Below are 26,609 nucleotides of genomic sequence, written 5' to 3' on the forward strand. Positions count from 1 at the left end.
ATAGAACTAACAGTTGGATGAGTTATCATTAATTGATAACTATCCTCTAAATTGAGAGGTATAGCTCCCTCTTAGAAAGATTTATAGTGAATTAGATGACTGGTTATGTTTTTCACCTGAAGATATGAAGGTTTTCTGACATTCACCCATCAACAAGGAATGAATATGATTATCAGATTAAGAATAGAATAAAGAAAGAGAATAGAAAGTAGCCATACAACTAATAATTCAACTCCCTTTACATCATAGAGAAACAAAGAGAACATAATATTATTCTGGAACTATGAATAATTAAAGGACTAAATTCAAAATATGGAAGCAATGACCATACGATCAACAACAATCCCATAATTACACTTTCAAACCACACTATCTAATGAACATAAATTGTTTTTATTATGAACTCATAATATGGAATCCTATGATTAACCTATCCTATAATTAAAAATAAATACAAACTAAAAAACTAATTCATCTATCCCCTATTACAATAGAGAAAATGTCTTCTTCCCTGCAGCCATAGGACTTCTGAAAAATGGGAACCCTTGTTTTGATATTTTGTTGAATATTTATCCCCTTAGCTTTCAGGTGACTTCTCAATTATCATAACTAAGCCTTGTAAAAACTCTTATTTTTCTTCCCTCCTCTTTTCAGCTTTCTCTCCTTTTTCTTCTTTATAAAATACATCTGTCAAAATATGCAATTTGGTGATTAGATATTGTGATAATTTCATCATTGTCATGATAGTATTGATAGTTCATACCAATACTCATAACTTTTAATGTATAAGTTATCTGACAAAAAAATTTGGAGAGAATTTTAAAAACTAGGATTTGATAGAATATTTCAAAAAATTAGATCAATCCAATGGTTAGATTGAAATATATGCCCCAATAAACATGACACATATGTTTGTCATCATTTCGTAACTATTATGGATATGTTTGATAGTTCTTTCTCAGACATGTGTAACTTTTGATCTGTTAAGAATCTAACAAAAATCTTTGGATAATATTTAGATAATTAGGTTTGTTCAAAAAAATTTGAAAATAAGATTGATTCAATAGTGGGATTAGGACATATGGCCCCCATACTATGATTGATATTTATGTTGGCATTTTGTAACTGTCATAGATCATTCTGACAATATTGTAGTCAAACATGCATAGATTTTGATATGTTGAGAATCTGGACAAAATCTTTGTAGAGGATTTAAAGGACTAGGTTGTCTCAATCATATCTAAAAATTAGCTCAATCCAACAATTGTATTAAAATTTATGATGTTGCATTGAGACCATTTATTTCCTATCAAAAAATATGTAGTTACAAGTTGCTGCTATTAAAAACTAGACAATTTGAACCTGCAAACTTGAACTTTGAATTTAAACTTATTTGTTCAGGGTTCAAGTTCAACATGACAACTTTCCAACCTGAACTTTCAAACCAAGATGATTCTAAATTTTTTGAACACTTGAATTGGTTGAACCATTTGAACTAGTTTATCCTCAAAAATTGAACCATTGGGCTACTTGAAACTCTAAACCACCACATTTTAAACAACAAACTTGATCATGAACTTGAACTTGATTGTTCAAGGTTCAAGTTCAACATGAACTTTAGGCTGTCTATTTTTTTTGACAAGCTCATACTAAAACATCAATATATTTTACATCTAATAAAAAAATTCCAATCACTCTAGTGAGAAGGAGAAAATTTTTTCTCTTAATAACATATCCAAAATGGACAAAAATCCAACAGTTGAATTTGGATATATTGCCCCTACACCAAGATTTACATTTTGAAATTTGAACTTTAAACCTTGAACTTCTACAACTAACCCTGAAATGTGAATCTGAACTCTAAATCATGCACCTTACATATCTAAACTGCATTTGAAGCTTTAAACATTAAACATTTCAACTTTTAGGTTCAAGTTCAAGTTCAATCATGAGCATAAGACACTGCTTTTGCATAGTTCAAACTTTACAAAGGCATCATTAGTAACAATAACCAACTAAAGATTGATTTATGGGGTTGATTTTGAAGTTTGATAATTGAGTGTTGAAAGTATGCTTACATCTAGCTCTGATTAGGGATGTGGGTCATAAGGGACATGAAGAATCCAACAATCTCTAGTAAAAGACTAGTTTCTATCCATTGGGAGACATAGTTCGCATATAATAGAAGTAAAAGGGGCTACCCAGAGAGAGGGAAAGAGTAGAGGAAAACCCAAAAACACCTAAACTACCAGCAAAAAAAAAAAACTAAATGCACAATTGCAAAACAAACTACCCCTGGGCGCAACAAAAAAAAATTATGTACAAAGGGTAGAGAAAAAAACCCATACCTTGAATAACACACCTAGTTGCTCATGGAAAGTGATTAACCAATTGAGAAAAGTATGTGTTAGTACGAAAAAGAGGTTGAAAAATAGAATGCATCATTCCAAGAAACCATCTGAAAGTAGTCACGAGTATGGATCTGACCACCATGTTCTAGACAAACTTTTGAATCAGTATGTCAGGCCCAAACAAACATATCTCATTGTAGCATTCTAATTTTTTAATATGCCCTCTACATAAATTTTCTAGGATCAACAAAATAATACCCCAACATCACCAATGAAGATACTACATCATTCTCAAGATAATCTCTAGTGCATGGATTAACCTTGACATATGAGAATATTTCAAAATTTAAATCACTGTAAAAATATGAAGGCACTTCATTCAACATAAGATCAACATTTGTTGAAATAACTTCATCTGGCTTGCTACAACCAAATCTAAAAACTCTTTATCCAAATTCAATGTATCAAACAACTCAAAACCTAACTTTTGGGCATCTTCTTACTTAATATTTGACAAGCATCTTTCAATTACTTTTACCTTGTACAAAGAATCACCACTCATGTGGGTCAATGATGATTGGGGTTGCAATTCTCCACTGTTCATGCAATCAAATCGAAAATATTCATAATCAACCTAGAAGGGATTTTCTATTTTACCATTATCACCACTACACCTTTCTTAGTCTCGCTAATTTGTCATACCTTTCTAAATACTATTAGTGGCTCAAATTACATTATAGGATCCAAAAGAAAAAGATTCAAATACTGAAAATGGAGAGGCCATCAATAAATTGTCATTTCATTTATCACCACCAAGTTTTTCCTCAACAAGAGATACACCAAGGAAAGTCATTAGATTTGTTGTTTGAAAGATGTGGTCATCATTATTTTCAATGTGCAAACAATCTTCTCACATATTAAAAGAATTATTTTCAACTTATGGGGTTTCATAAAAATATTTATCATCATACTCAACATGTAAATGCTATGCTCCATTCATATGATGAAGATTGTTTTCAATCATAGGAGGCATTATCAAATCCTCTTCATTAAAAACTATCATATTTTGACAAATAGAAATAGGGGGTGTTGATTTTTCTTCTTTGATAACAAGCCTTTTTTTAGCAAGCTTCACATTCAGATAATGTTGTTGTTCATAAGTGCATATTTATACCTATGAGGGTTTACTAATCTTAACCCGCTAATGATTATATCATCATCCAAGCTAACAACCTCCCTTTGTACATCTTGCAATCTCTGTATTTTTAATCATAGAAGCAAGAATCTAACTTTAGTTTGTATGGTAACAATGAATATACACAACTAGTTATTCTCATCCAGTTGGTTGGCTAGAGGAATCTTACCAACAATTCTATTGAATTTATCAACAAAATCCTTCATCGATTCCTCTTAATTGATCTTAAATTGGAAGAAATTAATTAGCAATACAGCAACATCAAGTACAGGCATAAACCTTTGAATAAATTTTACCTCAAGATTGTTCCAGTAGGTAATGCAACCATCTAGAAAATTTTGGAACCAATCTATTGCACTTCTAGTGAGGCTTCCAAAAAATAATCTAACAAAGATGTTCTCTTCCTACACACCAAGAATCTCATAAGAAACTGTAACCACTTTGATGTGATTGTTGGGGTCTTGGTTTGTGTCACCAAAAAACTTTGAGAATTATTTTCTTGATCTTTTAGGGAGGGTTGAATATTTGGGTAAAGAAAATGGCCCAATCCAAGCCCCCATGGCTAGACCACAACCAAAACCATAACACACTAGACTTCTTTTTCCAAAACAAATCAAAGTCGCCAACCTTCATCATACCTTTAGATATCCAAGAAAGAAAGCACTAAGACTTTTCTTTCTTCCCCAATTGATGGGGACACAACCCAACAACCAGAATAGACACAATAGAAAAGGGGAAATTATATTAACTGAGAAAATAAGCTAGTACAAACAATGCAGAGAAAATAAACTCAAAACATGCCCTGCGGGCTTACAATAGCATAAATCTGGAGAATATTTCTCCTTTTAGCACCTCCTCTCAAGCTCCAATCCGAACTGCCTTTTACAATGCCATTAATCCCCTTAAATAGACCCCAGAGGGTTAAGGACTAGGAGTACATTCTAGAAAGTGCTAGTAGGCATCCACCGACAAAATAGAAGGTTCTGAAAGCTGCGTTAGAAGTCGGTGCAATTCTAGAAGAATCCAGAAATGGTAGCCGAACTTCTGGGAGGCATAACTTTTGAACCGTAACTCCGATTGACGAACCGTTTACATTTTCGAAAAGCTCTCGAAGCGCTCTATAGCCGTATGGACTAGCTTTGCTTGTCCCCCATTTTTTGACCCTTTTCGAGGTCATTTAATGCCCCAAACCTGACTTTGAAGCATTCTTAGGGGGTCTCCAAAACTCGAAAAACTGCAATAACTTTCAAACCGTGGGGCCTTTTGACCTGATTCTTTTTCTGGAATGCTCTAAATCTTGATTACATTCATCTGGCCAAGTCACACCTTCTAGGTCACCAAAATGATGGTCAAATTGCATGCTCCTATTTTTTCAGGATTTTTAAATGCACTGATAGTTGAACTATGAGAGTTGGAACCTTTATTTGAGCCAAATGGGTATCCAAAAATGCAAAGACATAAAATAGAAACTAAGTCTAAGTACATTTTTTTGGGTGACACAGGATTGCCCTTATACCTCTGGATGCTCCTGCATCAGACACCCAGGGTAGATTGAAAAGTGACCCTGTCACTTTATGGATGGTAGAGGAAATCCCGAATGGGAAACCTCAGCTGCTGAAATCCAAGTTGAGTCTTCGATCGGTCGTCCTTTCCATTTGACCAAATACTCTTCATACTGCCTGTTTCTGGTACTTCTACCCACACGATGATCTAGAATGTCTTCTATCTCCTCCTTCTTAGAAGCAGGAATTGGACATGGCTCTAAAACCAGCTCCTCATCAACACCATCCTCATGATACTCTATCAAATCTGAAATGTTGAAAATGGGAGAAATGTGAATACCATCTGGCAGCTCAACCTCATATGCATTTCCTGAGTTATGTTTCTTCAAAACTTTGCAGGGGCCAAATTTCTTCATTTTCAGCTTGTTGTAAGTACCAACTGGAAATCTTTCTTTTCGTAAGTGCACCATGACAAGATCCCCTACTTGGAATTCCTTATGTCTTCTCCTTGCATCAGCCCTAGCTTTATACTCTTGATTCATCTTGATAATGTTAGCTTAAACCTCCTCATGTAGACGCTTGATGTGTTCAGCAAATTCCTCAGCTTCAGCACTTTTTCTCTCCCCTTGTTCTATCTTCCTCAATTCTGGTGCAGTCCTTGGGCTATTCCCATATACAATTTGAAATGGTGATTTTCCAGTACTCCTATTTACAGAGTTATTATAAGCAAACTCTGCTTGTGGTAGAATCAAATCCCATCCCTTGGGCTTATCTCCAACTAAACATCTCAGCAAATTGCCCAGACTTCTATTTACCACTTCTATTTGGCCATCAGTTTGTGGGTGATGCATGGAACTGAATTTCAAGTCTGTTCTCAACTTCTTCCACAATGTCCTCCAGAAATACCCCACAAACTTAGTATCTCGGTCAGAAACTATACTCCTTGGAAGACCATGTAGTCTTACCACCTCTTTGAAAAACAAGTCTGCAATATGGACAGCATCATGAGTTTTGTGGCATGGAATGAAATGTGCCATTTTGGAGAACCTATCAACCACCACGAATACTGAGTCATTACCCCTTTGGGTCCTTGGCAATCCAAGAACAAAATCCATACTTATGTCCTCCCATGGCCTTGATGGAACAGGCAATGGCTGATATAGGCCAGTATTTTGACTAAACCCCTTGGCCACTTGACAAACCTGGCAACTCTGTACAAACTTCTTCACATCCTGTGTAATTTGAGGCCAAAAATAATGTTCTCTAAGAATGGAAATGGTCTTATCCCGACCAAAATGTCCTGCCATCCCTCCACTGTGTTTCTCCTTAATCAGATTTTCCCTCATGGAACTCCTTGGAATGCACAATTGACTACCTTTGAACAACATGCCATCCTGAATCAAATAGTCTAACCACTTGGTTCTATCTACAACAACAGGTTCTTTACAAGCTTTCCATGCTTCAGCAAAATCAGGATCCTCAGGGTACAAATTCTTGAGTTCATCAAACCCAACTACTTCAACCTGCATTGTTGTAAACAACAATTGTCTCCTACTTAATGCATCTGCAACCCTGTTAGATTTTCCACTTCTATGTTTCAACACAAATGTATAACTCTGCAAGAATTCTACCCACTTCATATGCCTCTGATTCAATTTACCTTGGCTATTTAGGTACTATAATGCTTGATGATTAGTATACAAAACAAATTCCTTTGGCAACAAATAATGCCTCCATTTCTTTAAGGCCTGAACTATCGCATAGAATTCTTGATCATAAACAGAATACTTCTTCTTTGCATCATTCAATTTTTCACTAAAATATGCAATAGGCTTACCTTCTTGGCTTAATACAGCCCCAATAGCACTACCACTAGCATCACAGTCCACCTAGAATACTTTTCTGAAATCTGGAAGTGCCAACACAGGCTGTTCAGTCACCTTCTTCTTCAGCAATTCAAAACTTCTCGCAGCTACTGCAGTCCATTTGAACTCTTTTCTATCCCCTCTTATTGTATCAGTTAGAGGTGCACATATGCCACTGAAATTCTTAATAAACTTCCTGTAAAAAATAACCAGACCATGAAATGATCTTACCTCAGTAGCAGACCTTGGAGTAGGCCATTCCAAGATGGCTTTTACCTTCTCTGGATCCATTTTGAGACCTTCAGGTGATATAACAAATCCCAAATAGACTAACTCCCTTTTTGCAAAGACACACTTCTTTAGATTAATTAACAGTTTCTCTTCCCTTAGCCTTTCAAGGACACTACGAATATGCAGCAAATGTTCTTCCAAAGTCTTGCTGAAAATTAAAATATCATCCAAATAGACAATAACAAATTTTCCCAAGAACTTCTTAAGTACCTCATTCATGAGCCGCATGAAGGTGCTTGGGGCGTTTGTCAATCCAAAGGGCATGACTAACCACTCATAAAGACCCTCCTTGGTCTTGAAGGCTGTTTTCCACTCATCTCCTTCTCGAATCCGTATCTGATGATAGCCACTCTTCAAATCTATCTTTGTGAAGTACTCAGCTCCACTCAAGCAGTCCATAAGATCATCCATCCTTGGCAAAGGAAATTGGTACTTGATGGTTATCCTATTTATAGCTCAGGAATCTGTACACATCCTCCACTCTCCATCCTTCTTTGGTGCAAGTACTGCAGGTACTGCACATGGACTCAGGCTCTCTCGAATCAAGCCCTTCCTCAACAGCTCCTGAACCTATCTATTTAGCTCCTCTGTTTCAGTAGGAGTCATCCTGTGAGCAGCCTTGTTAGGCAAACTAGCTCCTGGAATCAGATCTATCTGATGACTGATTTGCCTTACTGGTGGCAATCCATCTGGAACATTATTAGAGATAATATCTCCAAATTCTCCTAGTAAATCTGAAACTTCCAATGGTATTTCACTACTACCTTCTTTATCTTTCCTAGGAATCAAAGCATAGCACATATGCTGATGTTTCATGCCATCTAAAAACTTCCTTCCATCAACAAGACAAATCCTAGCACTGCTACATACCTTTTCACCTTCCTTTTTCATGGGCTTCAATTTGTGGCGAACTCCATCCTTTGTCAAAGAGTATGTGTTTGCATGTCCATCATGTATTGCATGTCTATCAAACTGCCATGGTCTACCCAACAATAGATGGCAAACATCCATCGAAATAACATCACAGAGGACTTCATCATGGTAACTACCAATTTTGAATTTTACTAAACATTTTTCACTTACCAGGACCTTATGATCATCTTTTATCCAAGAAATCTGATAGGGCTGGGGATGTTTCTCCCTCTTGAGCTTCAGCTTAGAGACCATCTCTTCGGATACCAAGTTATCAGTGCTACCACCATCAATGATCACATCACAACATTTATCCTCACACTTGCATCTGGTATGGAACAAACTCCTTCGTTGTCCTGGTTCATTTTCACCACTTAGTAGGACTCTTTCATTTACCAAGGTCTCTCCTCTTTCTGCATCCTCTGAATGTGATGATTGTGCATCCTCATCCACATGAGCAACCCTAGCTTGGCCCTCAGCTCTCCTATCTGTCCTTCCTTGTCATTGAGGGCATTCAAAGGCATGATGACCTTCTTCATTGCAATGGAAACAGGTACCACGGAAGCCTCCTCTTCCTTGTCCACATCCTCTACCTCTTCCTCTTTGATTTCCAAAGTCTTGATCACGGGAGCAGTTGAAACCCTCATTCCTCTGGTTCCTGCTAGTACCCTCATCTTCATTTTTCTTTTGAGTTTCATTGTGGCCTCCAGATGATCTACCGCTTCCCCTTCCTCCTTGACCATGCCCTCTTTGTCTTCCTTCAAACCTTTTACTCAGCTTCTCTTCAACTCGTAGGGAAAACTGGTATGCTTCTTCAACACTGGTCATTCTTACCAGACTTAGTTCCTCCTGGATGCTAGGTCGTAACCCACTGATATAACGAGCAACCTTCTCCTTATTTTCTTCTGCATGCCCCGCTCTAATCAGGAGTCGGTAAAACTCCTCTGTATATTCTTGGACTGATCTTCCTGCTTGCTTTAACCCATGCATCTTCTTAAACAGATCAAGCTCGTAGTCCATAGGAATGAACTGCTTCTTCAATTTGTCCACCATGCGATCCCATCTTGTGATCTTCTCCTTTCCTCTTCTAAGTCTTTCCAGTTGAACCTCTTGCCACCAAATTTTGGCATGGCCTTTTAGTTTGGCCTTTGCAAACTTAACCCTATCTGGGTCCCTTATATCCTCATACTCAAAGTATTCGTCTAGTTCATTGATCCAATCGATCAACTCATCTAGTTTCAAATTTCCCAAAAATATACCCACTTCAATTGTAGGTCTTTTCCCAAACCTAGAAATGACCCTAAAAAGCCTTTCCTCTACAGGATTCAGAACTTCCCCGTCAACTTCCATTACTTTCTCTTCATTGTCATCCTCACTATTGTCATCTGCGGCAATATTTGCTCCTCTACGAAGCTCCTCTTGCAATGCTTGTACCTGTCTCTGGAGGGCTCTAACCTCCTCAGGATCAACAGCTCTGGCCCTTCCACCACACTCTCTTCGTGGAGGCATCTTCTAACTCGAACCCACAACCACACAGTCCTGGTGCAAACTGCCTCACAGTCGGCGCTCTGTCTACACACTCAGGAAAACCCGCTCTGATACCACTTGATGGGGACACAAGCCAACAACCAAAATAGACACAATAGAAAAGGGGAAATTATATTAACTGAGAAAATAAGCTAGTACAAACAGTGCAGAGAAAATAAACTCAAAACATGCCCTGCGGGCTTACAATAGCATAAATCTGGAGAATATTTCTCCTTTTAGCACCTCCTCTCAAGCTCCAATCCGAACTGCCTTTTACAATGCCAGAAATCCCCTTAAATAGACCCCGGAGGGTTAAGGACTAGGAGTACATTCTAGAAAGTGCTAGTAGGCATCCACCGACAAAATAGAAGGTTCTGAAAGCTGCGTTAGAAGTCGGTGCAATTCTAGAAGAATCCAGAAATGGTAGCAAAACTTCCGGGAGGCATAACTTTTGAACCGTAACTCCGATTGACGAACCGTTTACATTTTTGGAAAGCTCTCGAAGCGCTCTATAGCCCTGTGGACGAGCTTCGCTCGTCCCCCATTTTTCAACCCTTTTCGAGGTCATTTAATGCCCCAAACCTGACTTTGAAGCATTCTTAGGGGGTCTCCAAAACCCGAAAAACTGCAATAACTTTCAAACCGTGGGGCCTTTTGACCTGATTCTTTTTCTGGAATGCTCTAAATCTTGATTACATTCATCTGGCCAAGTCACACCTTCTAGGTCACCAAAATGATGGTCAAATTGCATGCTCCTATTTTTTCAGGATTTTTAAATGCACTGATAGTTGAACTATGAGAGTTGGAACCTTTATTTGAGCCAAATGGGTATCCAAAAATGCAAAGACATAAAATAGAAACTAAGTCTAAGTACATTTTTTTGGGTGACACAGGATTGCCCTTATACCTCTGGATGCTTCTGCATCACCAATAGATTCACCAAAAATATAATAGTAAATAGATTTTTCCTTCAACAATAATAAAATAAATTGACTCTTAAAATCCCAAAAAAAAAAGAACAAATAGAACTAATAGGGATGAGTTATCAATTATCCTCTAAATTGAGAGGTATAGCTTCCTCTTAGAAATATTAATGAATTAGATGACTAATTATGTTTTTTACTTGAAGATAGGAAGGTTTTCTGACATTCACCAATCAACATGGAATGAATGTGATTATTAGATTAAGAATAGAATAAAGAAAGAGAGAATATAAAGTAGCCACATGACTAATCATTCAACTCCCTTTGCATCATAGAGAAATAGATAAGACATAATATTATTCTAGAACTATGAATAATCAAAGGACTAAATTCAAAATATGGAACCAATGACCATATGATCAACAACAATCTTAGAATTACACTTTCATACCAGATGATCTAATGACATAATATATTTTTATTATGAACTCATAATAGGGAATCACACAATTAACTTATCCCTAGAGTTATAAAGAAATACAGAATAACAAACTAATTCCTCTATCACTTGTTACAATCCAATAAATTTCTTCTTCCTTATAGCAACACAACTTTTAAAAAAGAGGAACCCTTGTTTTGATGTTTTGCTGCATATTTATCCTCTTAGCTTTTGGGTGACTTCTCAATTATCATAATTGATTCTTGGAAAACCTCTTATTTTTCTTCCCTCCTCTTTACAAATTCCTCTCCTTTTTCTACTTTATAAAATACATATATCAAAATATGCAATTTGGTGATGAGATGTTGTCATGATTTCATAATTGTGATTGACAATTTTGATAGTTCAAGAAAATTCTTGTAACTTTTAAGTTGTAAGCTATCTAAAAAAACCATTTAGAGAGGATTTAAAAAGCTAGGATTTATAAAACATTTCTTAAAATCAGCCTAATCCAATAGTTAGACTAAAATCTATGCTGCCTAAAACATGACACATATTTTTGTCATCATTTTGCAACTATTATGGATAAGTTTGATAGTTCTACCCTCAAACATGTGTAACTTTTGATCCATTAAGAATCTGACAAAACTCTTTGGAGAGGATTTAGATAATTAGGTCTCTTTAAACATATCCAAAAATTAGATCGATCCAACAGTGAGATTGAGAGATATGGTCCCCATATTGAGATTGATATATCTCTTAGCATTTTTAATTGTCATAGATAATTGAAGAGCTTCCTCAGACTCATGTTGTCAAACACACTTTCCTACTTGTGATAATTCTTTCCCTCTAGGGATAACTCTCCAACCATAGTGACAAGCTCCTCAAACACCACCCCATTAATGTTTACCTTCCTATTAGTCCAAGAGTTAATGAATTACATGAAGATGTGATCCTCATGTTTTTCCATACCTTCCATGAATGACAAAAATCCTCCTTCCCATAGGTAAATCCATGAAACCTTGCACTTTCTAATGTAATCCCCAACCTTCACTAGTTCAATGTAGTCGTTGGCACCAATTTCTTCATAAATCTCAACCACCAACTTCTTAGAGTCTTTCGACATCTCCTTTTTGTAGACCAAATTGCCACCACGGATTAAGGATTTCAATTTTAAGTTGAAATTGTGATGGCAACCAAAACCCATCATAACATCACAAGTTATCATAGTTTCTAAAATCCCTCTCTTAGTGGCACATGTGATTAGTGCCTTTCTTTACAAAATTAACTATCACCAAATATAGTTGGAGTGAGGTTTGGGAAAATTGTCCTTGCAATATTTCCCAGTTAGTTTTCTCATTCTAACCAAAGTTGCACCAATGTTCCTTTTCTAGAAATGATTAAAGCTCTAGGTAAGAGAATCTTAAAAGAAAATCTTCACAAAATCATGCCAAATATCAACTTTATGATAATAAATCTAATGTTTTTCCTGCCCATGCAGATTCACATTAAAACACCACCTATTGTAATGATTCATAAAGTGTTGTGAGAAGTATGCTCACTTTCCACCATCACTTGAATTGATGATGCATTTTGGATGACATCCTCCCATTCTATTATTTTAGTGACATTATGACCAAATTTTTCCAAATCATCTACAACTCCATTTCCTTCATGGTAGATGTCATCCATGTGAACCTCTTGACACCCCTCCATCAAGGTGTTGATTTCTTTAATTATCATTTTCATATTCTAGCCACACCATTCCTCTCCTTCACTACTTTGATAATCAACATTGAATCCCCCTTGATTACCAATCTATTAACTCCTTTAGCTCTCATATTTCTCATTCCCCATAGCAAGGATAGAGTTTTAGCTTCATTGTTCAATCCCCCTCCACAATTCCTAGTATAGGCAACCACCAAATTCCCTATACTATTTCAAAATATGCCCCTAACTACTGTTCTCCCAACCAAGGCTAACCCATCAAAGTTAAGTTTTATCCAACTTTTAGCAAGGGGGTGTTAAGTCATTCTATGCTTGGTCATAGCTTTAGAGTTATCAAACTTTGCCACTATCAGGCTTAAGTCCCAAGTGGACACCCACTTCATGTCTTATCTTCCTGAGGGATTCATGGGGTAGGGGGGGTCCATTGCTAGATCCCACTACATTCCTTTAATGGACTTGTCACCTATTGAACCACTAACAAATTGGGAGTGGCTTTGTGCCTGAAGATTCTATTGTTTTACTCATTCCAAATTTTCCATGAAACATATTGGTGAATTACTCTTCATAAGTTTTTAAGATATGGGTGATTAGAGGGCCCATCCCAATTAATAAATTGATGCAAGTTCTCATTGACACACTACTAGATCTCCCATAATACAAGGATCCCCCTTTAGATTTCTAACACAAAAGGGAATTGAATGAGGAGGTGTGGGATAGATTGTGCTTCTCTACAGCATAACACACAATAGTTGGCTAACTGAAACCCTTTCTTTTTAAGATTATCAGTGGTGAAAATTTTCCCATGGAGGGTCATCCACCAGAAGACATTTATCTTTGGAAATACCCATGGGCACAAGGCCTTCCTCCAATCTCCTAGGGCCACATCCCCCTAACACAATAAAGATAAGAAGATTTCAGCGTGAATTTTGTTTAGGGGGTAAGTCTCCAAACCAAAGAGTCAAAAATTAGAATGGAAAGGATGTGATAGCTCTAGAGTAGTTTATGGAGCTCTAGAGTTAGCCTCATCCCAACATTTTCCTAATTATAAACTCTTATCCATTGCCTATTAGCGATCATATTGCTTTGAATCAAAGTACCATTATGTCTTGTACAAGCCTCTCTCAAGGGTTGGAACCTAGTGTGCATGAGGGGGTTGTCTTGTATCCATTGGTCTTCCCAGAAGTTGATGTTATTTCCATCCCCAACCACCCAAGAAGTACTAATCTTCAAAATTTAATGGGTGTGCACCACATTGTTCCAAATTTTTGAACCCTAGGGTAGAGCATGGGTCCATAGGTGATGCTCAAACGAGTCCCCTCTAGGATACTTGGCTTTCATAATATTGCACCTATTACTCAAAGAGTTCATCAATCTCGAACCAACCTTAGTCAAGAGGGCCTTATACAGATACCTTGTCCTTTATATATTCAATTCCCCTAAGGCCTTGGGTTGGCAGAGTTTTTCCCAACTCACCAAACTCATTCTGGCCACAATAAATTTCTTTGGATTTTTTAAAGAATATCTAGGCTATATCTTCCTAGGAGTTTATAAATATAGAAGAAGTACACCAAAATTCCCTAAAAAGAGGCTAAGAGAAGCTAGAGTTTCCCTACACTACTCAAGAGTTTTCCTTTCTAGGCCACAAGCTTCCTATGAAAGCATTCAACCAACCCATTCTAGTACTGTATAGAAACTTCCTTAATAGTGAGTAGGAGGCCAAAATAGGTATCTGAAAGACTTGTCTCTTGGCATTCTAGGATTCTGGTCACTCTTTTCCTCAGGCTAGTGTCCATATTGAAATAATACACTTTTCTTTTTCAATAATTTATACATTTTCCTGAAACCTTCTTATACTTATTCAAAATTGCTTTCCACTTTCTAGCTTCACAGACTAAAGATATGTCAAATAAGGTGTCATCAACAAATTATTGGATAGCCTATGGGGGACACAAGGATATAAGTTTTAATGAGACTAATTATTGCCTCTATTTTATGATAATTTTAAATACTTTTTTTTTATACCACCAAGATATTTGTGAACTTATGTTTAGTTGAACTTATGATTAAGTCCAGATAGAACCCTTAACCTATGAGTAGATAGTATGTCATATTTTGCCAATATTATACATATAATGTAGTATTTCATATAACCATCAAAGCGTGTGTTCTAATATTTGGATTTAATTTGGTTATGCTTATCTACAAATATTTATACATCATAACTAACCTAGTAGGGAAGAATATGGAGGATGCTTGACAACATTCAAGGAGAAAGATTAAAGACTAGTCACAATGGAAGAACTGTGATAGTACCAGGAGACATAGTTGCTACAAAGGAGGAGCTATTATTCCAAGAATGTAGGGATGAAGAGTTGCTATATTCCCTCTGCATTTACTATTGTGTTGAATTGGTTATCAAGACTTTATTGTTTGTACCATGAACTATTATATTTCCTTCTTTTTCTCCAATGGATTCATAGTCAATTTTTTTTCTTTCCTATTTTAGAATAAGTTTGGATCCTCTATTTATAGGGATTGTATCAATAGTTTTAGGAGGTTGGAAGAAAGTTTATGAAAAGAAACTATTGACTCTCATAGTGAATTGTTTTATAGTTTTATGTATTGTTCTTATGTAAGGAATTTTGGAATATAATGAAATATTTCTTGGTTTACATTTTATCTTAGTAGCTAGCAGAAGCTAACCAAGGGGGACCACTTGGGAGGTGGATTAGACTAGAATAGTTTATATTTACTTCTAGCATTTTTAGTATTTCATGTAGAAGTTGCAAGTTTCTTCCTACATCATCATACTTTGTGAGTGTTCCTGCAGCATTTGTGAGAATAGTTATAGTGGATGGTCTAAGTTGGAATATAAGTTACCATTTACTTGTATTTCCAACATTCATTTCAAAAAAAAGTTTAGTGTGTTAATTTCCTATAGCACTAGTGTAGGTTCTTTCATTGCATTTTACTTTCCCTGAGCATAAGCATAATGACTCCTTAAGAAACCTAGTGCACATACCTTGCTAACCATTTCAAGTATATGTCCTTGGGTTGAAAAATTAAATGCACCTCACATTGGGGAGAATAATCCTTAGATTGAATATATTATTCCTAAGTAAGGCCTTGAGCATGATTATCACACACCTATTGTGAAGCAAACCATTTTTGGCCCCATTGTTGGGGATGTTGTCAAGCTAGGAACATCTTTTTGGGTCATAGTTTTTTAGTTAAGTTTTTTTTAGAGATTTTAGTCCTAAAATTTTCTTCACAAGTGTGAAGAATTCAATTTCATGCATTGAAGAGGAAGACAACAAGATGACTATGGTAGATTTCTTCCACGAGAATCTATTAACTTGAATGAAGAAATTGAAGAAGAAGTTGAGTTTCCTTTGGAGGATGCCAGCCCTAATTTTCCTACATGATCTTCCTCTAGAGTAGAACCTTTGGACACAAGTGGTCTTCAGCATTTTGCTAGAACTTTGGCTAGCTTTCTTGATAGTTCTAGTCCAAATCTACCTATTGTTAACAATCTTGTAGCCAACATTCCTTTTTAGCAGCAACCCCATAATCAAGTACCTCTAGTAATAGCACAACCTACTTTTCCATTTCCTCTCCTGAGTCTCATAACTAATGCTAATCTCAAAAATATACCTGCAGCTACTCTCCCAAAGTTTGATGGTCTTGCAACTATGGATCCTAATACTTTCTTGTTTGAGTTTGACATACTCTATCATAGCTTTGACTGTAACACTAATGTCCATAAGCTCAAGTTGTTCCCAGCAAAATTGAAAGAATCAGCCTTATGGTGGTTCATGGGCTTAGGAGCCAATGCAGTAGGTACCTGGGATGAAATACAAACTCTATTTCTAGATAAATACAAAGATTATTGCAAGGTGAATGATTCAAGAGGAGATGATATCTTTAGAATATCACAAAAGGAGGACAAAACATTGGAAGACTATGTTTCACATTTCTTGTATACAATGTAGATGAACCCTCAGCGTGTATTGGTAAAGGATTCATAGAAGATAGTCTTCCTAAGAGGGGTAAATGATAATTTTCTGGAAACATTAGACCTGATGGATGGTGGTGATGTATATCAATCCACTTGGGATGACCTCAAGAAAATCTATCTTAACTACTCAAGGTCAACTATTAAAAAAGGTAGAGAAAATTGGTCCACAACCACTAAAGGGATTAGTTAGGGTATTTCAAAGCTCAAGATATCTAATCTACTCTCAGATTTTAAGCATAACATCATAAATGATGTCGCTACACATCTTGACACAATGACTGCAAAGAAGAAGCATGCAAAAGATGAATCATGATTGTCAGAGTGCTATCCTCATTGTTGCAAATAGAAGTAAGACTGTGCATGTAAACTAGTAGCTAACTTGGAGAATCAACATTTGCCAACTGAGTACATTAAGATAGATAGAGACAACGAACAATTGTTCTTTGTTGCTCAACATCAACCATGGGCCTGAAGACAAGGTATACCTCAAGATCCTCTATAGTTTTCAAATCCTTATAATAATCAAAGGAAAAACCAAAGCTATCAAAATCCGTCCTAGTACTCCCAAAATAACTAGTGGCAAAACTAGCAAAATAACTAGTGGCAAAACCAGCAAAACAACCAATGGAAAAATCAATAGAATCAATGGAAACCACCATAAGCAAATTGGTAGCTTAATAATCAATGGAGGGGGCCTCCACAATGGCCTAACCAAAATCTTGGTAACCCACAACTACCGCCTCCCATTTAACAACATGCAATAATGCCACCTCCTGCAGAAAATAATGCTAATCTTAAGCCAACTCAATTTCTTGCTTAGCCTTAGCCAAATCCAAACAACAATAAATTATAGAAACAAATGTACATTATAGATGCTCAATAGTGCCCTACATATTCATTAGAGGTATCTAACATTCATTTAAGATCAAGTATAACTTTTCCTACACCAGAATGTCCCATTATCACAAAAATTGTAGACATTTCTGCAACACCCCTTCTAGAATTTATATTGCCAAATATCAATCTACCAACTGATATATCTAGTAGGACTACTGACCATACCACCATGAATCCTCCCTTTCCACATAGGCTAAATAAAGAGAAATCTATACCCCAAAAGGAAGAGACATTTAACATTGTTGAGTAGCTGAAAAACATGCACATCCAAATTCCTCTATTTCAAGCTATCAAGGATGACCCTCTTTATGGAAAAGCTATTAAGGAAGCATGTCTTAAGAAGCTAGGGCAGAAAGAGAAAGACCCTCAAACAATCCATGTTGTTGGGCATTTAGCAGATATCATGTTAGGGAAGGTAATGATACCAAAGTATTTAGATCCTGGTAGTCTAGTAGTTAACCTAATCATAAATGGATAGGCTATGAAAAATGCTTTAGTTGATTTAGGAGCAGCAATAAATGTGATGAGTAAAGATACAATGCACAGGTTACATATGGAAGGCTTAAGGACAACTCCTACAATGTTACAACTTATAGACTATTCAACTATCACTCTAGATGTTCTCATAGAAGATGTGATAGTGACTTTAGATTCATGGGAATAACCTGTTGATTTTTTTATCTTATCACCCAAAGTCAAACTTGTTAGCTATCCTATCATATTAGGGAGACCCAAGTTAGCCACCACTGATGCTAAAATTAGTTGCAGATCAAGCAATATGACAATTTCAAATGGTCAAACCATAAGGAAGCTAGAGCTATATTCACCTGCCCAACCCCAACTAGACTTGAGAGAACCTATTTGGCCAGATATAGGAGATGAAGAGGAAGAACTAAATTTTGTAGCTCAGCTCATGATGTTGCATAGGAAATCTTTTCTAAAAATATAAGAAGAGGATGATGTAGTACATAGCATTGTTACCAATGAATGTATACTGGCCAAAGACATTGCTGAAAGTTCTATCTTACAACTATGTACCTATGAAGACTATGTCTACCTAGCATGCCCTGAAATAATTGACCAATTATTTCCAAGTGAATTAGCTACAAGTCTAGTACTAGAAGTGTCAATGGTAGAATTAACAACTACTATGGAACTTTCTCCTAGTCATAATCTCCATGTAATCAATAAGTTGTCAATCTCACAATTGGAATTGTTAACTAAGCTCCTCAATCATCATGAAAAAGCCTTTTCTTTGGATTATAAGGATATGGTAGGATTGAGCCCTAAACTCTACACCCATAGGATATACATCAATGATGAAAGCTTTCCACTCCAATAGCCTCAAAGGAGAATAAATCTAGCATTGCATGAAATAGTTAAGACAAAGTTATAGAAGTTGTTAGATGCTAGATTCATCTATCCAATCTTTGATACAAAATGGGTATCACCATTAATTATTGTTGGAGTTGAGGAAAGCCAACTCCGAAGACACCCAAGATCACCTGCATGTGAGAACCTGTCAAAGAGAAGCCAAGGAGAGGAAGAGCATGGAGCAAGGGAAAAACCCTAAACAGACATGAGAGACCACAAGAATGCAAACACAAGAGAAAAATGTATTTACAATATGAGAATGTGATAATGTGATGTGATGAAAATACAATGAGAGAGAGGTCGCTTATAAAGACCTCAAGGAAGCTTGTAGAACAAGCTAGAAGGTGGTAGAAGATAAGGATGACAACTCAGCACATATCCACAAAAGGTGGAACATGCTAGAAGGGAACAAACTCCCGTGTTGTCAACAACTAACCACAACAACTATTAAATACAAAATATTAAATAAATGCATTTACCTAAGTAAGCTTAAGTAATAGAATAAATAATTAATAATTAATTACTTACTCTAATAGTTATTGTACATGAGAAAGGAGAGAAGTGGTAGATGTGTGTAGACTATAGGGAACTAAGTAATGCCACAAGGAAGGATCACCTTCCTTTACCTTTTATTGATTAGGTTTTGGATACTTTGGCTGGAAAGAAATACTTCTTATTTCTAGATGGATACAATGGATACAATTAGATAACTATTGCTCTAGGAAATCAAGAGAAGACCACATTTACATGTCCTTGGAGTACCTATGCCTATTCTATATTGCCATTTGGCTTATGCAATGCACCTGCTACTTTTGAGAGAGTTGTAATTAGCATCTTTGTTGACATATCACATGATTTCATGGAAATATACATGTATGACTTCACTACATTTGGTCTCACATTTGAGGATGCTTTGAAGAACTTGAAGAAAGTACTCATCCGATGTGAAGAGCACAATCTATCTCTTAACAATGAGAAATTTTTTTGATGATGTAAGAAGGAGTGGTATTGGCACATTTTATCTCTGAAGCTAGAATCCAGGTAGACCTTGCAAAATTAAAGGTAATTCTCACACTTCCTACTCCTACAAAGCAAAAAGAGGTCAGATCTTTCCTAGGACATGCTGATTACTATAGGAGGTTTATCAAGAATTTTAGTCAGATAGCTAGTCCTCTTTATACCTTTCTCACCAAAGAGGCTAAATTTACCTGGACAAAGGAATGTGATAACTCCTTCCAGGATCTCAAATTATTGTTGACAAGTACACCAATACTTAGGGGTCTTGATTGGACTTTTCCTTTTCAAATACATACATATGCTTCTAACTATGCCATAGGTGCAGTGCTAGGAAAAAAATCTCAACATCTTGAAAATGCAATCTACTATATCATCAAGAGCCTTCATGTACTAGAGTTAAACTATACAATGACTGAAAAAGAACTATTAGCAGTAGTCTATGCTCTAAACAAATTTTACCATTACATAATTGGTTATCCCATATCTGTGCATATTGACCATGCATAAATTAAGTATCTCATGAAGAAACCTTCTATTATAGGTAGGTTAGCAAGATGGTTACTTCTTTTGTAGGAATTTGATATCACCATCGTTGATAAACCTAGGAAAGTGAATGTGGTAGCTGATTATCTATCAAGAATCCACCATGATGAAGATGGTACATTTCTAGATGAGCATTTGTTTCATATTGCTTTCAAAACCCCATGGTATGTAGACATTCCTAATTACATTGCAACTAACAAAATGCCGACACATTTCTCTTACAAGGAAAAAAAGCTACATGTAGAGAAAATTTTCCATTTCTCTTAGATTGATAACATACTATTTTACACTGGACCTGATCAAGTTATGAGGAGATGTATAAGACAAGATAAGATATATGACATTCTACATGCATGTCATGATGAACCATGTGGAGGGCACTTTGCAGCAAAAAGAATAGCATTGAAGATTTTAACAACTAGTTATTATTGGCCTACACTTCATAAAGATAGAGCAAACTATACACAAAAGTGTGATAAATGTAAGAGGATGGGCCGACCAACAAGAATTGATGGAATGTATCTCAATCCAAAATTGGCATTAACACCATTTGATAAAGGGGCATGGACTTCATTGGTCCAATAGATCCTCCACCCAATAGGAAATCATATATCCTTGTGTGCACTAACTACCTGACAGAATGGGTTGAAGTCAAAGCCATGAAGCATTCCTGTGATTATAAAGTTGCCAAATTTCTATATGAAGAAATATTTACTTGATATGGTGTACCTAGAGAACTTGTCACTGACCAGGGTGCTCAATTCACTTCCAATTTGATTACAGAATTCATGAAGGAATATAATATCAGACACTAGAAATCAATTCCCTATCACCCTCAAACTAATTGACAAGCATACATTACAAATTGGGAGATAGAGGCCATCTTAACAAAGATAGTTCATTTGCACTACAAGGATTGGAACAATAGACTACCAAAAGTTGTCTGGGCATACTGAAAAACATGGAAGAATACCATAGGATTCACACCATTTGAGCCATTGTATGGAAAAGTAGCAATGCTACCCATTGATTTTGGAAAAAAAACTTTAAGAAAAACACTAGAAATGAACATTGAACTTCTTGCAACATAGAGAGAGTGTCTACTACATCTTAATTCTTTGGATGAAATGTGCAAGTCTACCCTAGAAGACATAGAAATCATATAGAAGAAAAGGAAACAATGGAATGAATCTCACATTAAGAGTAAACAATTTCAAATTGGTGACTAGGCATTGCTTTATGATTCTAGGTTTAAAGATATGCTAAGCAAGCTATAGACATGATGGCTAGGTCCCTATGAAATAAGCTATGTATTTGCAAATGGAGCCATCTAGTTAACCACCATTGATCTAGTGCATTTTAAGTTATTAGTCAATGAACATCAACTCAAGTTTTATAAATGGTCCCAAACAAAAGAAGACTTCCTATAGCAATTTCAATAGCTAGTTTCAAATGCACAATAGGTAACACTTTCTATAGCAGAAGGTGTTGATCTCCTGCCTGCAACTCTTCAATAACAACTCCTTCAAGCATGCCCATAATAAACACTTTATGTCCACATAAAGTTCAAATTCTCCATTCACTTTATAATTTCTTCTTTTTAAACTCATTTCATTTCTTTCTCTACCACCCACATCTTCTACGCCATCATTTTACAATGCTTTCAATAACACAGTGAGTTTGCTAATGTATGCTGTCACGGTTGACCTTCAACTCTTGCCACCTTTTGGCATGCACAATGATCAATTAGCAAGTATAAGCTTTTCAACATTTTTTTTTTTAGGCATAGATTGCATTGGTTATATCTATTATTGCATTAAATATATTATTGCAGTGTTATGCTAGTTCCATACCTAATGTCAAGTATGACAAGTGAGGACACTTTTCTATGTTTCATAGGGGACAAGGAAGGTTACTAATTCCCAATGAAATTTCTATTTATTCATTAAAGATCCTCAAATCTATACATTCTCTTTGATTGATTAAAACCAATTGCCATAGCATGCAAGTGTCAAGTGTCATACCCTTGTTCTCGAATAATTACTCACTGTCAGGCTATGATGTGACCCAAATTCAATTTTGCGATGATTCTCACATATCTATGATTTATTTTCATTAAAACCACATTATTATTTCTTGTGACATGTTTTTCATGACATAAATTAGCAGAAAAGAATGTGAAATGTGAAAAGGATCTATTATTTTCAAAAACAAAAGAAAGCTTGAATTCATAAAAGGGAAGAAGGTAATAGTGCAAGAAAAGTAGAGATTAAAATTGGCAAGCACAAATGAGAGGAAAATTGCAATGATGAGAACTAGTGGAGCATAGTGTTTTACTTTCAGATGTAGAGGCAGTGAGAAGATTTAATGCATGTGGCTAGCTAGGGTATTTCTTAAAACTAATAGAGTTTGATGATGAAGTGGCCACTAAATTTATAAGTACATTTGAGGAAGGTGAAGCTATAGTATAGGGATTGAAAGTTGTTGCCACCGAAGAATGGATAATAGAAGTAACATGTTTGCCAATAGTGGGAGAACACTACCCTAATGCACATGATGCAAGATCAGCTAGGGCCCAATTTTTCAAATGATCTGACCCTCTATTGGATATTACTAAGCAGGGTTACAAAAGAACGTCTCTTCTACTACCATACAATGTTTTTTCCATACATATTGTCAGGTATCTTACCTATGAAGGAAGATGTTCATATTTCCATGCACATCATTTTAAGTTATTCAATTATGTAAGGCATAATTCCTCGGTGACTATTCCCAATTTCTTGTACAATATGTTATGCATTAGTGCTGAGGAAGCTCAAAAAGAGAAAGACAACTCTGTTACTCACCATCCCCTAATCAAATTTCTCCTAGAGAGATCTCTTAGGGATGCCTCTCCCATGTCATAGGTAGAATTTTTCTAGTATAAAACCCTACAATCTGAGGCTACCCCTAATGAACATCTAAGTGAAGAAAATGTAGTCCCCATTGACATAACCAATGAGCAAAGAACCCAAGGTGCTAAAACTAGAAATGTGAAAGAAAATGTTCCTTTCCCTACTCAAAAGAGAAATGTACCTACCTCTACCCAAGAAAAGAAGAAACATTAATTACATGAAGAAACCTTAGCTTTGGTAGTAGAAAAACAAAACCCTACAATGTAAAAGAAAAAGAGAACAAAGTCAGGTCCTACAGTAGTCACTCCTGCAATAGAGACACTAAAAAGAGGTAGTAGGAAGAAGGTTGTGGTGGTTGAGGAGACCCTTATGCGAAGAAGCCCTAGAATGAAAGGACAAACTTCTAAAGTGTTAGTAGAAACTCAATCTACCTCTCCCAAACAATATAATGAAGAATCCCTAGTACACATTATCCTAGATGATTCCCCCAATCAACCTAAAATTCTAGACATTCCTTCAAAGGAATGTAGGGTTGAGGTAAATGAAAGCCAAAATAATTCCCCAGTAGGCCAACAAGATACTCTAGGCTGTAAAGATGAAAAAGCCCTAATAATGCATTAGTTAACTTGTTCAAAAACTTGCCTAGTTCCCTACAAGAAAACATGGTTTATAAATTTCTTAGAACAATCATGTCGGGAACAAAGGAAGAAAAATAACTGAGGAAGAAAGTGGCCCAATTACCCTGCAAATGCTTCTTTTTCACTTCTATAATAAACATGTGTTGACAACAACCCCATGGAAAGAGGAGAAAAAGGAAATCAAGAAGGTCATAGCTTATCAAGGTGAAGAAATTGTAGAATTGAGAGAGCAATTGGAAAAATAGAAATAAAAGATGGATCATGCCCTCAAATTGGTTGATCAAATAATCACTTGTAGACCACCACCTAGGATCTATGTTATTTGTTTAAAACAACAATTCCTTTTATTCTAGCCTATGTTGGCCCTTAAAGACAAATGGAGAATTCAAGTTAGCTCAAAAATTCTATGGTTTATACCAAACTCTTCCATCCTAGCAACAAAATTTACTCTATGAATTATATGTGCACAATTTCATTATCCCTACAGAAACTCAATGGAATCCTTTACCTTACATAGGGGATATATACCTGAGGGCCCTAATGTCCTCAATGCACAATGAAGCTAATTATAATAGACAATTGAACAATTAAAAAGATGAGGAAAGAATAGAACCCTTATCATTAAGAGCTGAGAGCAATAAACCAGAAGAAATCCTTAGGGATTGGTTCAAACTGACCTATGGGGATAAGCACAAGGAGATAAGAAAATGAATCTTTGAGGCCAAAAAAAAGGTATATGTAGAATATGGTAACCTGCCTTACTTTACCTTTCAGAGAGCCATGGTTGGTGTTAAAATCATATGGGGGAGACTACCTAAGGGACTCAAAAGATTAGAGCCACACAGTCCTATCAACTTAAAGGCAACCCTTCACCAAGCTCCAAAATACATACAGTTGGGAAGGTAGATTACACCAGAACTATGTTACCCACTAACAATGCAGCCACCAATGCTCATGTGGCCCTATATGATATCAATTCTAAATGACTTGATAGATTGTAGGAGGACCATAGAAGGGAAGTCTAGGAGAGAACACAAGGATTCTACTGCACCTTCAAAACTAGTAGGAGAGGGATGACTAAAGTTGGAGATTTCTAATCAATGACTAGAAGATGCAATGCTTGAGGACAAGCATCAAAATTACCAGGGGGTAGATGATGAGACTAATTATTGCCTCTATTCTATGATAATTTTAAATACTCTATTTTAATACTACCAAGGCATTTCTAAACTTACGTTTAGAGTTGAACTTATGATTAAGTCCAGACAGAACTATTAACCTATGGGTAGATACTATGTCATATTTTTCCAATATTATACATATAATGCATTATTTCACATAACCATTAGAATATGTGTTCTAATATTTGGATTTAATTTGATTATGCCTATTTGTAAATATTTATGCATCATAACTAACTTGATAGAGAAGAAGTTGCAGGATGGTTGACAACATTCAAGGAGGAACATTAAAGTCCAGTTGTAGTGGAAGAACCATAATGTACCAAGAGACACAGCCACCACAAAGGAGGAGCTATTATTCTAGTAATGTAGGGATGAAGAGCTGCTATATTCCCTTTATGTTTACTATTGTGTCGAATTGGTATCTAGACTTTATTATTTGTACCACTAACTATTATATTTCCTTCTTTTTCTCTAGTGGAATTGTAGTTAGATTATTCTCTTTCCTATTTTAGAATAAGTGTTGGTCCTCTATTTATAGAGATTGGATCGACAGTGTTAGGAGTTTGGAACAAATTTTATGAAAAGAAACTATTGACTCTCGTTGTGAATTGTTTTACAATTTTATGTATTGTTCTTATGTACGGAATTTTGGAATATAATGAAATAGTTCTTGGTTTACATTTTGTGTTAGTAGATTAGAAAAAGCCGACCAAGGGGGCCCACTTGGGAGGTGGATTAGACTAGAATAGTGTAAATTTACTTCAATCATTTCTAGTATTTCAAGTAGAAGTTGTAAGTTTCTTCCTATAGCATCATACTTTGTGAGTATGCTTGTAGCATTTGTGAGAACAGTTATAGTAGATGGTCTAAGTTGGAATATAAGTTAGCATTTAATTGTATTTCCAAGATTCATTTCAACTTGCCCATTCTCATAAATTCATTCACAACGTGAATAATGTCATACTTAATAATCTCCCAGAATTTTAGAAAAAGGTTAGGGAAAACCCATCAAGTCCTTGGGCTTTGCACTAGTTCATACTAAATACTACCTTTCTCACCTCCTCTTCCTTGACCTTACCAATCATGGCCTCATTCATTTGGTCACTTAGAACCAAGTTCACTAACCTTAAAATACTTTCTTGTGTGTTGCTATTGATCTGATTATATGGGGGTTTGTAGATCCCCTGGAAATAGTTATTGACCCAATCCTCAATACCCTGAACCCCTATTATTTCCTAACCATTATCGTCCACCAAAAGGTCAATGGTGTTTGTATTTTTTCTTCTTGATGTTAATCTATGGAAGAAGTTT

The 26,609-nt window shown here is 36.0% G+C and overlaps 1 long non-coding RNA gene across 1 annotated transcript in view; it reads right to left on the reverse strand.

Moving 5' to 3' along the window:
• Window positions 1-374: 374 nt before the first annotated feature.
• LOC149568785 (uncharacterized) overlaps window positions 375-26,609 on the reverse strand; it is a 46,337-nt gene continuing 20,102 nt past the window's right edge. Inside the window, exon 2 of the long non-coding RNA XR_016361703.1 lies at window positions 375-687. This is a non-coding gene — a long non-coding RNA (uncharacterized LOC149568785). The remainder of the gene's footprint in view (window positions 688-26,609) is intronic.

Source organism: Cupressus sempervirens, chromosome 3, assembly GCF_028749045.1.
Source record: "Cupressus sempervirens isolate cs-2001-9-10 chromosome 3, ASM2874904v1, whole genome shotgun sequence".
In the NCBI taxonomy this organism is placed as follows: Eukaryota; Viridiplantae; Streptophyta; class Pinopsida; order Cupressales; family Cupressaceae; genus Cupressus; species Cupressus sempervirens.